The sequence below is a fragment of the Protopterus annectens genome, chromosome 7.part0 (genome assembly GCF_019279795.1).
Source record: "Protopterus annectens isolate FY-2018-M chromosome 7.part0, PAN1.0, whole genome shotgun sequence".
Lineage (NCBI taxonomy): Eukaryota > Metazoa > Chordata > Ceratodontiformes > Protopteridae > Protopterus > Protopterus annectens.
The window spans coordinates 1,949,259,204-1,949,277,447 of record NC_056739.1 but is presented as its reverse complement, the minus strand read 5'-3'; the positions used below and the strand labels follow the sequence as shown (position 1 = coordinate 1,949,277,447).

The 18,244-nt window shown below is 39.6% G+C and overlaps 1 protein-coding gene across 1 annotated transcript in view; it reads right to left on the bottom strand.

The window, feature by feature from the left end:
* AKAP13 (A-kinase anchoring protein 13) overlaps nt 1–18,244 on the bottom strand; it is a 2,349,678-nt gene that overhangs the window by 373,261 nt on the left and 1,958,173 nt on the right. The gene's annotated exons all lie outside the window — the stretch shown is intronic.

Below are 18,244 nucleotides of genomic sequence, written 5' to 3'. Positions count from 1 at the left end.
TCCATCTTTCTCCTTCCCCTCTCCTGAAAATAAGCAGTCTGAATTTCAAAATAACTACAACATGGAACTGATATACACAGAAGGCACAGCTACAGACTTCAACAGCTCAGAGATTCAGATATTTCTCTTAAAGTATGGCTGTAGACACATACAGCTGAAATGCGAATTATAACTCAGCAGAAAAATAACCCAGAATCCATTTAGTCTCCTCAGTTCTATAGGATCATAGGAGGTTACTAGGCTATTGCCCTGAAGCCCTTATAAGCCTAGCCAAATGTTTAGCCCATGTTTAGACAAATCAGCACCCAAAGCCCTTGTCCAGCAGGTACACAGGTGGAATCCCAGGAGTGTATTTTCTGTTTCCCATCCAGTCATCCAGGTTGCACTTAAAAAGGGATAATGAAGTACTCTGCTTGACGTGAAGAGGGAGTCTATTCCACAGATGGGGGAGTCTCTGGGACACAAATCTGTCCCACCAATAAGTCCTATTGATATTACAGACCAGGTTGAGGTCAAGTGTATGGTTTGTTCGAGTGAAGCTTGACTTGCGAATATGCAGCAGTCCCATCAAGGCAAGGTCTGTGATTGCTGTGTATGCCAGACAGAGATCACCTCTGAGGAGTCTGTGTGAAACTGAGTAGAGGGACAGAGCTTTTAGCCTGTGTAGGGTAGATGTTTGAGGCCCGTGCACTACTCTGACATTTTCTATTCATACTGTGACAGCTCCTTATTTGCCTCAACTCCAGCTATACTCTGTCGCACATCGTCTACTCAGAGGCAATTTCTGCTTAACATACAAGGCCATGTCAAACCCAGAGCTGTTGGACATGCTACACTACAGGGATCTAAACCTTGTCATCACAATGTACAAAACATGCTGGAGGAAAAAGTTCCTGACCCAGAGACTCCCCAGACTCTGGTATAGACTGCCCATACATGTCAAGCAGAGTGAAACTGAGTAGAGGGACAGAGCTTTTAGCCTGTGTAGGGTAGATGTTTGAGGCCCAAGCACTACTCTGACATTTTCTATTCATACTGTGACAGCTCCTTATTTGCCTCAACTCCAGCTATACTCTGTCGCACATCGTCTACTCAGAGGCAATTTCTGCTTAACATACAAGGCCATGTCAAACCCAGAGCTGTTGGACATGCTACACTACAGGGATCTAAACCTTGTCATCACAATGTACAAAACATGCTGGAGGGAAAGGTTCCTGACCCAGAGACTCCCCAGACTCTGGTATAGACTGCCCATACATGTCAAGCAGAGCGCCTCTTTGGCCCTCTTCAAAAGGAACCTTGACGATTGGATGGGAAATAGGAAATTCACCCCGGGGATCACATCAGCCAGCCTGCTAGACAGGTGTCCAGGAAAGTAAATATTGTGGGAAGAAATAGCCAGGGAATTGCTATGGCTAGGCTTGTATTTGCCCTAGGGCCGATAGCCTAGTACTAACCTATGAACACCCTTGTAATTATTTTATAAGCCCAGATACCTGAAACATATATCTCAACTATCTAGAATTTTGCGGAACAGTCATGATTTTGCCTCTTATTTTTCCATTGCTCCTTGTAAAATTTTTGATTTTCTGATAAATCACTGAGGAGCCAAAAATGCCAGACAGTGTTTCTTAGTTCTTATTGCTCCAAGAATGCATGTTGATTTGTTTGTGTCTTTCGACTTTTCCCGGTTAGGGTTCGCCACAGCGGAACTCCGGTCCGCTAATGATTGGCAGTAGAGTTTTACGTGCTGGCTTGCCAGACCTAACGCACAACCTTCAACGAAGGAACGCCCATTTACGCATGTTGCCACACAGAAGATGCTCTAACTGAGAATCGAACGGGCAACGTCTAACTGTGATGCAACAACGCTACCGCAGCACCACCACCGCAGTCTTAAAAACCTTTTACTCTATTATCTAAAAACTGTCCCTGCTTTTGGGCCTTTTACCCTCCCACATTATGTTTGGCTTTGTCCAGAATTATTAAACAAATAAATTGAAAAGTATAGGTTCATTGGTGTGTACTAGGCTAAAGGACACTTGAGCCATTTTTTTTTTTTAAACCAAGAAACATCTTTATTAAATTATCACTTATGACACAGGCAATCATATATTTATATAAATGAAAAAGTTTGTTGACAATCTTAGTTGCAAGCATTATACATCACAAACCATATTGATATAATTTTAGTTGCAAACATTGCACATCACTTATAATCTACCTAATCATTATCATTATAACATTACATAGCTCATTCAAATCCTGCATTCTTTTAAACTAGCACTGTTAGTTTAGTCTTTGCTTTCCATTTTCTAGCAACTGCTTTTTAGGCAGCCACCATAATTAGACTCAGCAAGGTCTTACTACATCTAGGCAATTCCGATTCTGTATCATAGCTCAAAAAATAATTTCCCTAGATACACCAATATGCTCACTCAGTATCTCTGATAGAGTAGTTTGCAGGGAATCTTTAAAGTCTGCCAACTCATTACATTCCCACAAAATATGTTCCCAATTACCTCTTTCTTCCCCACTACACCTCCAACATTTGCTGTCTACCTGAAGAAAACTCCTTAAGTGTACTTGGGGTATAAAAATACCTATGTAAACATTTCCAAGCAAAAATCCTAAAAATTCTAGATTTTGTTGCACATTTCAGAAAAATACATTGTTTCTTTGCGAATCACTTATCCAATCTTTCTTCCAAATCCTTTTTAACCTCCTCTGATTGATTCTTAAAATTATCATGCAATATTTTATACGTTCTACTGCAGTGGTGCAGCGGTTAGCATTGTTGCCTCACAGCAAGAGGCTCTCCAGTTTGATTTTTGGCTGGAGCGCCTTCTGTGCAAAGTCTGCATGTCCTCCCTGCAGTTGAGTGAGTTTTAAAGATATGCAGGTATGTGCGTGTGCACATATGTGTGCCTTCTGTGAAGGCTGGGTCCCTGGCTGGCAACTCGACAGCATAAAAATACCACTGCCAATCAATCAGGTGATCTGCTGTGGTGACCCCCTAAACGGGAAAAGCTGAAAGACATTTTATATGTTCTACTAATTATTCCTTTTTTCAACAGCAGCTTCTGTTCTGGATTCTACTAACACCTCTACCGGTGCTAGTCTTTCATTTAGGATCTCCCTATTTCTTTCTCTTTGTCTACAGTCTGACAACAGTTCTTGACAGGGAAGGCAATCTGTAACCTGCAATCCAAATAAATACTTGGTGCCTTCCCATTCTATTTATTTATTTGGTCCCAATACCTTGATTCCTTTTCCAGTTTTCTCCAATAAATTCCAGCCCCCTCTTGCCTACTGTCTATATCCCTAATTGCAGTCATTCCTATCAGCAGAATTACCTTTCTCCATTCCAGTGTTGCATTACATCTTAGAATACTTTCTGCTACTTTATGAATATAATACCCTGCATGATTACTGTTATTTTCAAAGCTCTGCATCGAAAATCCCAGTCACTCCTAGTTTATTGAGCTTTCCCCCTGTTTCATCATCCCTTTCCACTTTGAATTATACATTTCTGCTTGTGCTATGTATAGAAGCCTTAACTTTGTAGCTCTTAAATACCCCTTCAAATCAGGTAATCTCAATCTGTCGTGTTCTACTGGAAGAATCATCTTATCCCACTTGACTCTTGCTGTCTTCTCCTCCCAGATAAAAATCTTCAGCTCTTTATTAATTGTTATCCACAACTTCTCTGGTTGATAAAATATGATATGTATAAGACTAAAGGGACTCAAAACATTTTAACAGTTTGTACCTCACTATCCATATCCATACAACAGAGCTTCCAATTTCTCAGTTTTTGTATCATCTTTTGTTTAGTCTCTTCCCACATATCCTTAGCTGCCACACCGGAATAATTTTTAATCCACACTCCTAAGTACTTCATTTTATCATATCCCCATAAAAATGGATATTGCCGAGCCAATTCGTGTGTGGGTACATAATTTACAACTATTGCTTATGTTTTGCCTCATTAATTTTGTATCCCAAAAAGATCTGAAACTGTCTCAAAATGTTCGACAGCACTGAAATGTCCTTTTCTGATTTTGTCAGGTATAAAATAATATCACCTGCAAACAGAGTCAGCTTTTCTTCACTACCATACCAATTATATCCTTGAATTTCTGAGTCCCTTACTTTCTTTTCAAATGGTTCTAAATATAATGCAAACAACAAAGGGGAAAGAAGACACCCCTGCCTGATTCCACTGTTCAAGCAGAAATTATAAGAGAGGAAACCAGTCACTTTAATTTTTTGTCTTCGATCCCTCATGTATCCTCATAATTAACCTTATAATGCTATCAGGGAATGCAAATGCTTCCACTGCCCTGCTCATAAAGTTCCAGCTTACTCTGTCAAATATGTTCTCTGCATCAAAACCCACTAACAACAATGGTATTTTCTCACTTTCGGCTTCCCTCTGCATCATCAATATTCTGTTAATGTTGTTAAATGTTAGTCTCCCCTCTACAAAGCCACACTGACCCATATCTATCAATTTTGGCATTACTTGTGCCATTCTTTTAGCCAATATAGACATAAACACGTTATAATTATGGTTTAATATTGAAATGGGCCTGTATGAAGCTGGATCTGATGAGCCTTTACCCTCTTCAGGTATTACAGTCACAGCTGCTTTCTTCCACGATGGTGGTACTTCCCATCCTCTTAAAATACTGTTAAGCAAAACCTTCCAGATCTTTATCAGTTCTCTCCCTCCTAGCTTCCAAACTTCCACAGGAATACCACTGATTCCTGGGAACCTTCCTGTGGATTGGTTATACAACACCATTTTTATCTCATCTTCTCCTATCCTGTTAGTGATTGAGCCTCACCTACCTCTAACCTTGGCATATTTAATTATTCTATAAACATTTCCATTTGCACATTTTCTCGATTTCCATATTTCTCTCTTTTACAAACTTTCATAAAATTTCTGAAATATTTCTAGTACCTCTACAGGATCTCTTGTTATCTTCCTTGTTATAGGCTCCCTAAGCTTGGCAACAGCCATTTCTACTTTCTGTTGCCTGAGTCATTGTGTTAAAAGTTTTTGTGCTCTAGAGTTATTGTCAAAAAACAGTTGCTTTAACAGCAATCTTTCTAAACTCATGCATATTATCACGGTAATCCCTTATTTTCTGTTTAGCATTATGTAGTTGCTCCTATTCTGAAATACTTAACATTTGTCAATTCCTCTAAATAATTTTTACTTCTTAACTATATCTCTTTTTCTTTTATTTCCATCCTATTTTTAAACTCCTCTTTAATTTTATCCCACTCCCTAGCTATATTTTCAGAAGAAATTTCCATGTTCTCCAATAGCGCCTAAATAATTTCCATTACCCATTCCTTAAATTCCTCTCTTTTCAATAGAGAGGTGGGAAAGCACCAGTGTCTCGTTTTTACTTCATTACCTTGTGTTTCTATTTTAGTTACTGGAGCATGATCTGAAGTTGTTATTGGTTCAGTTTTTGTATCTTGGGGAATAATATGTAAATTCACATCAAACTCCTAGTACTGAATTCACATCTTCCATGCCAAGTATTTTCATAAATTTCTTCAAAAATCTACCCTCCTTTGTTATATTTCCCTTCTGAGCCCTCCAGATACATCTTCACTGCTGCAAATCAAATTCCAGTCCCCACCCATAAGTAATATTCATTGCTGAAAGCTGATTATTTCTCCCAGAATTTTCTTAAGCTCCATTATAAAAGTTTTAGGTGGAATATAAATACATGACAGTGTAATCATCCTCTCTTGCAACTAACTACTTAGTACTAAAAATTTACAATTATATTTTCCCTCTTCTATCACTATTGGAGCTCCTCTTGCATTTAATATAATAACGCCTCTTTTCCTTTGTCCCAGATATTCTGCTGAATAACCATCCTGTAAACCTTTCTTTATCAAGTTCACATGTTCAGTTCTTTCCAAGTGTGTCTCCTGTAGCATAGCTATTTGAACTCTACATTTTATAATACAGTTCACTACTCTTTATTTTTTGTATTTATCTGTGAGACCACTGATGTTTAAAGACATTACAGAAAGCATCATTGTGCTAAAATGTTAGTATTCCCACCCTTTTGTGTGTAACAGCTTTTTTATTAAATGTCTAGTTCCAACTTTTGTGTTACATGTACACACTGGCAGGCTGATATTTTATACAGTTGTTTCTTGTCATATCCATTTGAGCCTATGTCACATCTTACAAAACATTTTGTTTTACTGAAAGCCTGCAAACACACACACACACACACACACACACACACACACACACACGCACGCTCACAAACACACACACCGATACCCCCCAAAACCTATTAACTTAATACTAACACACAAAACTATGTACATATTCAAATATTGAAGTTTTACCCTCCTGATAGGAATAAGTGTCCCAAACTGACAGCCACACTCACAGACTTGGATTAATATTACAGCCTGTGCTTCTACTAAGTGCTGTCTGTTTTTGTCTTTTCTTTATAGCTCTCCCAGCTGGGAAAACACTGGAATGTTTTCAGAAAACATTATCTTCTAGCCATTTCTGTTTATAAGTTTGCCTCCATGGAGGCATGAGGACCAGATACAAAGTTACAGCCAAAAGCATACATTTACTTTCTAGAAAAAAAGCTTTATAATATTCAATGTTATTTTTCATTTATATACGTTTTTTTAAAACATGTAACTAGATCAAGCTAAGGACCTTAATCCAGTTAGTCCCCTAAGCAAGAATAAGAAAAAGTACATTAATTTTTAATTTTGCGTGCTCTTTTGACCAGACTTTTCTTCTTCTTTTTTTTTCATTGCAGTGCCTACATTTCTTAAAACTGAAGAAGAAGAAAGAAAGAAGAATGGAGAAAAAGACACTGGGACCTTTTTTAAGCCTAGCCACACGTTCAAAATCTCTGACAAGTTATGGTACTCCTAGTAATGCAAGCAGGGGCTTGGAAGGTGAAACATTTACAAGTAGGGGCCTAGGAGATTAAACACTTACAGGCTGCATGTGTTCATTATACACACAAGTGACAAACCACGGAGAATTTCCAGTTCTCTATCCAGCTGTCCAAATTACACTTGAATTGGGTTTAGGAAGCACTCTGTTTTATATGCATGGCTAATCTGTTCTCTAGATGGGGTAGTCTCCTGGATACATACTCTCTCTCCAGGTTTAAGCCATTAAAATAGGTAATTCTGGTACTGTTTGTTTTGCAGATATGAAGGGGGCCTGAAGATGCCTTTTATGCCAGGCATTGAGCTCCACTTAACAGCTCGTAGGAGACAGAATACAGGGATAGGACTATGAGGTGGTTTGCACAGAACATGTTATTGACACCTTTACTTTTTAATGAGGAACCTCTGTGGACATTCCAGCTGCTAGAAGTATCTGGTTAGGTACATATCAAAGGGGGCATTGTACTCAATGACATGTCTGATGACTGCCAAATACAGTGGAACAATGACCTCCTTGGACCTAGATGCAATACCTTTGTTTATAAGTTGGACAACACAAACGGTTTCTTAATTATCAAAAACACTGTCCATATGTGTATTAGCCGCGGTGGTGCAGCAGTAGCGTTGTTACCTCACAACAAGAAGTTCTCCCATTCGATTCTCGGCTGGAGTGCCTTCTGTGTGGAGTCTGCATGTCCTCCCCATGGTTGAGTGGTGTTCGAAAGACACACGTGAATGGGCGTGCCTTCATTGAAGGTTGGGTGTCGGGCTGGCACCTCGGCACTGTAAAAATCTACTGCCAGTCATTAGCAGACTGGAGTTCTGCTGTGGCGACCCCTAACCGGGAAAAGCCGAAAGGAGAACAAAACTGTCCATACGTGTGTCACCAAATCCCTGACAACTGGGTCGACCTTTAGGGGTGTGCTGTCAATATGCCAGTTACGAGGTGTGGCTAAATTCCTGAAGGATACTATTATGACTTTTTTGGCATTTTAGTTCATGGCTCTGACACCAGTTATTTTTCTGTCTCAGCCCTAAGGGAACATTGGTATTGTAGGGAGATTCTATGACTGCTCCTAATTTGCGATCATCTGCAAATGTGGTCAGTCAGAAGCTCTTGACACTGGTCTTGACTTCAGAGAAGAAGATGACAAAAAGTAGTGACCCCAAGACCAATTTCTGAAGGACTCCACTGGTGACTGGCCTCTTTGTAGAGGTGAACTCTCAGATTCCAACTTCCTGGGTCCTGTCTGTGAGCCAGCTGACTATCTACCAGGTGACATAAATGTTTATACCTAAGCTCCTGAATCTGTCAACAATGCACAAGTGGGGTATTGTGCCAAATGCCTTGGCCAGATCAAGACAGACAGTGTGAACTGTTTTGCCCTCATCCATGCTTTGGTGACCTTCTCAAATAAGTACACCAGGCTGAGTAGGCATGACCTGCCACTGATAAAACCAAATTGGATAGAGTTCAGTGTCTGGAGGTTTCCTATGTTATTACTGATAATTTCCAAGGTAATTATTTGCATGGCTCTGCATATCACAGTAATGAGACCTATGGGTCTGTATGATCTGAAAGCAGGACAAATGTAGTTCTACACAGTACTGACTGTTAAAGTGTCTGCACTTTTTTATTCATTTGTTAATTTGTTAAAAAGGACAAGTGCAGTGTTCTACACACACCTTCCAGCAATGAATCATATCATAAGGCACCATAACTATTAAAAAAAATAGAACTGGTTACAGTCCAAGATTATAAAGCATTTAGAGCATCTGTAAAGTGTTGAACAGCAGGCTTTCTTCAAAAGTATAAATACTTCATATTACCAAAGTGCAGTATAGGTATGAGTGGATGCATACTGTAGTAGAAGACAGCTGATTACAGTTGACATATACTGTGAAATATTTCACAAGATGTAGACGAGGCTGAAATTGAATAAATGTGTTATACATCAGTCATACTTACTGTAAGTTAAGTGAACTGTTATTCACTGATTTCACAGAGTACTAAAGTATAGAATATGTATAATAAGCAACTTAAAGGATACCAGTATCAGTATATATCATCAGATTAATTATGTATTGGTTAATTCATGTTGTTTTTACAATAGTTTTATACTTTTTTTTTTGTAAGGATCACTTTTAGTTCTACGGTATCCAGCAATTTTGGGCAAAAATGTCAGTAAAAAAGTGCTAAGGATAATATCTATATTCTTCTAACAAGTTTCATCCAGTAGTCCTGGGTTTAATTTCTTCAGCATCCATTTGCACACTGTGTGGCTATGAATAAGCAATTTAACTAAATTAGTGCTCCTTGGTTGTTGGTGCCTAGTGGACTTAACTAGTGTGCAACGTTTAATGTGTGATGCTTAAGGGAGAACTGATGAGGAAGTTAGTAGAAAAAGACTGAAGGAAACAAGCTAGGCTGACATTCTTAAGTATCTTGGCAAGAAAGAGAAAACAGCTCAAGGTGAACAGGATGGGGGATACAAAATATAATTTCACACTTTTCTACAACATACAGCCTTCCTGTCCTTCCGAGACTAGGATAACTGAGTTCACATCTATGAGCAAGTACCCCTGAAAAACCTGTTAAGAAGTGTATGTAAATGAAAGATACTACATGGATGGGACAAAAATACTATGCAAGCAGATATTGTAACAGGTTCTAACTCGCATACAAAATTTATTGTAAACACCTACAACATAAGACAAAAATAAACTAGGGTTACACTATCTTTACAAGTAATTACGAAATGGAAATATAACAATATTAGTGGAGGTGGATCCTGTGACTGATGACCTAACAAGGAACTTCCTGCAGTACAGAATAAGTATTAAATAACATGGCTTTTCCAAGTCTTGTAGGGGTGTACAAATGTTTATGCAAATTCTGTCAATATTGCTACATATCTTGGACTAAGGCATACTTTCTTCTCTGATCATCTATAGCATCTTTATTTTATCTTTCACTTTATTCTGTACTGTCTTCTCAAATCTAATATTGTCTTGTATGTGTTACTTACTATTCTTTGGAAGTGTGGCATTTCTGTTTTGCCTTCAGTTATAAAATCTATTTCTGGTTTAACAGAATTACTATCTAAATGCCACATATCTTCCTTGAACTTCAAACTTGAAAGACCAACTGGATAACTCAGGGCAGTGACCACATATATTGTTTGCTTGTGGTGTTATCCTTGGGCATTGGAGTGGTATGTTGATCATTACCAGTTTGTGTGGTGTTTAGTCACTTTGATCCTGTAGGTTTACTACCCAACTTAGTTAGCCCCATTGTACACAGTAATGTTCAAAGCTGGTAATTATGTGTTTTTATTGTACTAATATTAAAGTCAACAAATATACTTTCTCATGACTTCAAGAGAAACAGCTGAGTGACTGTTTTTCTAATAAAGATAAGTCAGTGGATAGTGGAACTCCAAGATGTAGTTTTGACATCTATTTTTATGTAGGAGTAGATAATAGTGTTGTTATTTAGCAGCTGAGTTGAGTTTGACGGTTGGTGATTTGAAGGATTTTAGTATACCAGGCCAGTCTTTCAACACCTGTTTTTTTAAGTTCTTGTAAATTCATATTCATTACTCCATCGATTCTGTCTATCCCTGTTAACATGTACAGTCCCCTTATTCTGTTCCCTCTCACCTTTCCTGTAAACAGTATCTTCTTTAGTGAATCCTATATTCACTTTATGTGGAAAATTATTTTGAGTGTTAGTTTTAATGACAGACCTTCCAGTGAACAGTACAGCTATCAAGTAGAGCCACTGGAGTGATCCTCGGGGTGAACTTTCTACTACCCATCCACTCATCAAGATTTCTCTTGACGAGGGACAGTAAGGTGCTCTGCTTGACATGTATGAGACATCTAATCCAAAGCATGAGCAGTCTGTGGGTGAGGAACCTGTCCCTCCAGTATGTTCTGTTGATTGTGGTAATGAGGTTGAGGTCTCTGGAGCATGTGGTGCGGAGGGATTACAATTTCTTTAGATGTAGACAGAGCTGGGTCAGACGGAACAGAGAACAGCTGGAGTCTTTTGAATCTGTCCGTGTAGGACATGTGTTTAATGCCTAGGATCCTCTTCATGAGGTAATTCTGTGGCCTCTCTAGCTCTTGCAGGTATCTAGTGAGGTACATGCCAAATGTGACATTATACTCAATGATTGGTCTAATGAAGGAAGAGTAGAGAGAGACACTGACCTCTTTCTTCCTGGATGCAAAACCTTTGGTAATGAAATGTGCCACATAGAAGGACTTTCTGACCACAGTGGCAATGTGATGGTTGAAGGAGAGGTTGCTGTCAACCTGCATCCCCAGATCTCTTATAACGCCTTCAGTGTTCAGTGGGCTCCCATCAATGTGGGAACTGAGTTTTTACCAAAGGGGATGATGACGCATTTTTTGGTGTCAAGCTTAAGGCCATGGTTTCATTGGTCTCAGTGAGGCCTCTCTGTAGGATGTCTACATCACTTGGGGAAGTTAATAATGGCTCCCAGCTTGTACTCATCTGAGAACTTGGTCAGCCAGAGTCCCTTTGTATTGGCCTGGACTTCTGAGAAGTAGATGCTGAACAGCAGAGGAACCAGGACCAATCCCTGTGGGACTCCACTCGTGACTAGTCAGTAGTCTGACTTGGAGTCTGCTACTTTAACATTGTGTGTTCTATCTGTGAGCCAGTTTGCAACCCACCTAGTGATATAGGGGTTGATGCCTAGTTTGCTGAGTTTATCAATAATTCCCGAGTGAGGAATGGTATCAAAGGCCTTGGGCCAGATTGAGATAGGCTGTATGCACTGCCTTACCTTCAACCACAGCCCTGGTGACTGACTCAAAGAAGTCAACCAGGTTGAACAGGTATGATCTCCCTTTCACAAAGTCAAACTGCATGTGGTCTAGAGTTTGGAGATTCCCTATATCTTTATTAATCAGGTCCAAGATGATGTGCTCCATAGCTTTACATATCAGACTTGTCAGACAAATGGGGTGATAATTCCCAGGGTCTGTAGTCGCTCCTCCCTTTATGAAGAGGGATGACTGTAGCAGTGCACCATTCGGTAGGGACAAAGCCTGAGGTGAGGCTGTGACTGAACAGGGCACACAGATGTGGTGCCAGTGTGCTTTGTAGTTCATGTAGAATACAGCCAGGTATATTATCGGGTCCCATGGAAGCTGTATTCTTGGCCTTGGACAATGCAGGTTTAACTTGTGCTACAGTAATGCAGGGTGCCTGGCATTCTTCCGCTACTGTGATTGGTCCTTTGGGGGGGAAGGGGTAAAGCTGGCACTGAATGTGTTGGCCAGTATGTTGGCAATATCTGTTGGCTCAGTATAGGAGGTACCATTGTGCAGTAGCTCAGAGAAAATCTGGGTATTACCGTGGAGGTTCTTGATATAACTATAGAAGGCTTTGTGACTGTTTTTAGTGCCTGCCGCAATTCTGCCTTCATAGCTGGCTTTAGAGGATTTGATGAGGGATCTCAACGTTTTGTTGAGGTTAATAGGAGAGTTTTTCCAGTCTTAGGGCTTCATTTTTTTCTGCAACATTTTCTTCCTTCTGTTATCGAGTTTATTAATGGCAGGGGATCACCAGACTGGCTTCCTTTTTTGGAGGCGAGCATCTTGGTTCTGTTGGGTATGGATAGTTCCATGCATTTATGTACATCTTCGTACAGTGCACTGTTGTATGATTCAGCAGTCATGCAGCTATTTTCCATTGGCATGGGTGCCATGAAGTTAACCATCTCTGTTTTTAGGAGTCCAAAGTCAGCTTTGGAGAATTTTTTTAAGGTGGTTACCTTTGCAGGGGGTGTGGATGAGATGTAGATTTCCATGATGATTAGTTTATGGTCGGATCTGACTAGGGAGGGATTGACTATTGGTGTACAGCAACGGTCGCCCATGTTAGTAATAACCAGGTCAAGGATGCTGCTTCCTCTAGTTGGGGTCAAAATGAGCTAGTCCAAGGCACTAGAACTGATGAATTCCAGGAAGCGTTGAGGGAGTGTATTGGTGCTAGAGTAGTTTTCCCAGTTGATGACTGTCTTAAAGCATTTAATGAATTCACCATTAAATTCAGACAGCTTTTTGTTAAATGAATTTCCTGAATGATAATCCTTGGCGCTTGTGATGTAAGCAGCTATTTTATTGTTGACTGTTTTGTGGCACTCACCTCTAGTTAGAGCCATTACAGAGAATGCATAAAAGTACTGCAAAACTACAGCACCACTTAATGATATAAATTCAAGTGCAACAGTTTTTTTGACTGTGACTATGGATGCCTTTTCATCATTTCCAGGGGATAATGCACAGTTGTTTCCAGTTATTAATAAGGAGTTGGAAGAATAGTGAGATACCATTGAAGTCAAAGTTAAAATCTTTTAAAAGACTGCAATGGCCTCATAATACAGATGCAAGTAATTTTGTAAAAAAATAAAAATTACACTGTGGTGTTTGATTTTTTTTTTTTTTTTTTTTTTTTTTTAGTTTCACTGTTTCCTCAGTTTTTCTCTGTAACCACAGCCATACAATGATATCATAGTAGGTACTGAGCAATGATTTACACACAACTGCAAGCACTATGAGTAAACAAAAATAACTTTATACAGGAGTTTCTTCTTATTAATATTGTGGTTTTACTACTATAAAGTTTGTCAAAGACGAACTAACCACTCACCTAAACACACTGTTCAACCTCAGCCTTTCCACAGGCTACATACCCATAGAGTGGCGCACAGCAACGGTTATCCCGCTCCACACAGGTGGAGCAACAACAGACCCTGGGAACTATCGCCCTATAAGCCTGACTAGCTTGGTCTACAAGGCTATGGAGCGCATTATCATGGAACTCATTAACAGAGACATTGGGAACCTCCAAACACTGGACCCTACCCAGTTTGGCTTTGTTAAGGGCAGATCATGCCTCCTACACCTGGTGGACTTCTTTGAGACAGTTACCAAGGCTATAGATGAGGGAAAGGTGGTACACACAGCCTACCTAGACCTTGCTAAGGCCTTCGACACCATTCCCCATTCTGGTATTATAGACAAGCTCACCAGCCTGAACATAAACCACTACATCACAAGATGGGTTGTCAACTGGCTCACGGACAGAACCCACATGATGACAGTTGCGGGAGCTAGGTCCGTCTCTAAACCGGTTACAAGTGGTGTTCCCCAGGGCTCAGTCCTAGGACCCCTCCTATTTGGCATATACTTCTCAGAGGTACAGGCACAAGTTCGCAGACGACTGTAAACTAGGGATTATAACTGAATCTCCGGCTGACACAGACATCCTCCAAAAGGGTCTCACTGAGACGGATACCTGGTGTCAAAATCATGGCCTCAAGCTAAATGCCAAAAAGTGCATAGTCATCCCCTTTGGAAAAAACAAAGTACCCACAAACTACCACATAGGTGGCAGTCCCCTAAATACGGAAGATGTAATAAGGGATCTGGGGACCCAAGTAGAAAGTAATCTCACCTTTGATAATCACATTGCCAAAGTGGTTAGAAAATCCTTCTATGTGGCCCACCTAATCACAAAAGGGTTTGCATCCAGATTAAAAGAGGTCATTGTGCCCCTCTACTCATCACTCATCAGACGCATCTTAGAGTACAATGCCCCATTTGGGATGTACCTTATAAGACACCTGCAACAGCTGGAAAGACCACAGAAGTACCTCACCAAGAGGATCAATGGCCTCAAACAGATGCCCTATGCAGCTCGACTGAAGAAACTCCAGTTGTACTCGGTTGCATACCGCCTACTCAGAGGAGATCTCTGTCTGACATACAAGGCCATGTCCAACCCAGAATTGATGGACATGCTCCACCTAAAGAAAAGCTTATCCCCTCGAGCCACACGCTCTAGGGATCTAAACCTTACCACAATAATAAATAGGACCATGCTGGAGGGATACATTCCTGTCCCAGAGACTTCCCATGCTTTGGAACAAGATCCCAATCTACATTAGGCAGAGCTCCTCACTAACACTCTTCAAAAGAAATCTTGATGAGTGGATGGAAAACAGAAAGTTTACCTCGGGGATCACTTCAGTGGCTCTGCTGGACAGAAGCACAGGGAACTAATCTAAGGGGACAGCGAAAGCCAACACATTCTGGCTAGGCTTATAAATGCCTTTGGGCAGACAGCATAGTACCCATCTATGAACCTATATCTTCGCTGTAATAATTTTCAGTTTGAGGTGTTCCATCTGCAAGAACTAGTTGACATGTCTTTCCAGGATGTAATCAATTTCTTTTGATGTATGTAACTTGAAAATACAGTAGTATATATATTAACTTAGGTAGTGAGGAATTATTATTTTAATTTTTCATGATTCCATGACAGGGATTTTCAACTCTGATAAAAATATTCAGGGGGGTCATCCTTAACAACAAAATAAAATGCAAAATCAGCACACTTTTTGCATCAAAAGTGTGCAACTTGACATTGTATATGTTAAGGAAATTACAGCAACCCTTGTGTGTTTGTTACACTTACATTAAAGCATGACCAGTATACTTCAACCTACCTAAATGCAATTTAAGCGCAACTCGTAATGTTTACAAGGAGTCTTATCTTCATCCCATTCTGCAGGACTAGCATTACAGATACAATAACTCACAGACGCAATATATGAGATATTTAAACCTGACATTTGTTCCCTGGAAAATATTACTGTTAGGAATATCTCCCTACAAAAACACATTTACACTTTACTGCAACCAGATATTATTATATTTGAGAACACCAGAATTAATGAAACCAAGATTCTACTGAACAAACCTTGGTTGAACAACTATTTTAAGAGGACTTTATTTGAAAAACACATTTGGCATGAAGCTCTCAATGACTTTAATGCAATCAGAAAGACTGGCGGGAGTGTCTCATTAGACATTTTAGATAAAGATTAAGTAAATAACTAATACTTATACTTATCTATGACAAATGCTGCACCAAATGACTGAAACTATAATCTTCAGAATGTTACCCTATCCTGCTTATTGCTGCTGAAATAACAAGTTGTACATGAATGTATAGTTATCAAATTGTTTTTGAATGTATAGTTATCTAACATCATAGTGTTACCCTAATTTGCTTACTGCTGCTTAAAATCAATTGTACATGACTGTATAATTATCTAACAGTATTGTTACTGTTTAGGTATCTTTCTGCATTTTGTATTAACTGTTTCTTTCTCGGAGCTTTTCTCCTCGGGCCTCTATTGAAAACGGACATATATCCAATTAGACTAGCCCGGTCAACAAATGTAAAATAAATAAATATCATGAACCTGACGTTAAAGGATTCCTCAATTTAGAAGGAAATTATGAAGTAATACACAGTAGAATCAACAAGTAACACCACAGATTACTCCAGATACAGCTTACTATAACAGCATCTTGCTAAAAGTCCTTTTCTCATTGTCACTGCATTCTCAAAGTTTGCACATATAGGTTATCGGGTAAAGTGGTAAAGGGACATGGCCCCCTGAAGAAATAATTTCTTTTACTGTTGTTTTTGGGGCTCACTTTTGACAACTTGACAAGAAGCTGAGCTGTCAGTAACTCTCCATATTAGATTACTGTAATTCTTAACAGGAGTCACAACGAATTAATAGTAGACTTGCTGAGAAACACACTGCCCCCTTATCTTTTAAATTGCCAGGTTTATATAAAGATCTGCGCTACAGTGCTCAATGCTAACAGCAGCTGGAAGTGGGTGGATCTCTAAGCCATTAGCTACTTTTGCAGCAGAATCTGCAAACAGGCTTAAGTGCAGCAGAACTTACATAACAGATACAAATCATTTAACTAGCAAAATAAGAGGGGTTTGTGAGCTAAAAGCTACTGCCATCCAGATTTGCTGGTACTAAAAGAGGCTAGCTTATTACATACAGTTATACCACATAACATTGGTTCTGTAGCAGTGAGATTTTTTTTGCAAATATTTTGATATCACTTTACATAAAAATTAATAACACTGCACACTGAAGGTGGTTATACAGAATAAACAAATCAGTGGTACAGCTAGGGTGGCAATATGTCCCCATAACAAACAAATGTCCTCCAGCTACAGAAACCTTTTTATGTTTGCACAGGAAGACAAATACATTTTATGATCCTAATAAACTGCAATTATTCACAAATAGTCTATATACTACTACGGAATTTTTAAGGTACGCATTGGTATTTCAGAGTGTATACAGTTTTTACATGTGGAAATGTTTAAGAAAGTAGAGTGAACAGCTTTTCTACTAGATTATTTCTACAGTATTATGGGATTTAGAGGAGGTCTAGTGAGCTATGAAATCCCTGTTTTGCAAAGCAGGTAACAGCAGTGGCATCCAGTCCTGACTACTGAAGTGTACGGACTGTATAAAGTACAGTTGTGTACACTTACCATAAATGTAGATGTTCAAGTGTATTCACTGTTGCAGTCATTACATTTGGACAATCTGCTGGCAGGTTGCCCTTAGTCGACCTGAATAACAAAGTCTTGGGTCCTGCGTCGGTTGCCGTCTCCTCTTCCATGACGTCAGGTCGTCAGAGGTATAAAACATGCAGCCGACACCATTTTATTCAGTTTTTCTTGCCCCAGATGTCAGGTGCCTCCCAAATGGGGAGCAAAATATATATATATATATACATATATATATATATAGAAATAGAAATATATGTAAATGCACTTTTAGCAACATAAACTTTACCTTCATCTAAAAGCAAATACACCACAAAGGCTTTAGTATATAGTGAAGGAAAGAAAAGGTACAGAAAAGGGAGATGGCGGGTGGGTAACCCGGACTGCAACAGTGAATACACTCGAACATCTGCATTTATGGTAAGTGTACACAACTGTACTATGTTCTTCGCGTTTTACTGCTGCAGTCATTACATTTGGGTAGAATCCCAAAGCTATGGATGGGAGGATGGAACTAAATAGCATTAGGAGTGGCTATAAGGCCCTGCAGAACTGCAGTGGCAAAGCCTGCCCTGGATTTGGAGAAGAGAGGCAAATGATAATGCTTTGTGAAGGTATGAACAGAGCTCCAAGTAGCAGCCTCTAGAATGTCTTTGGTCGGAACCCCTCTGAGAAAAGCTGCTGAGGTAGAGGCAGCCCTGGTGGAATGTGACCTGATCCCCTTGGGCACAGGTTTACCATGGTGCAAGTAGCAGAAACGAATGCAGTGGTTTATCCACTTAGAAATAGTCTGCTTTGATATAGCCTTCCCCTCTGACCCTGCAGCAAATG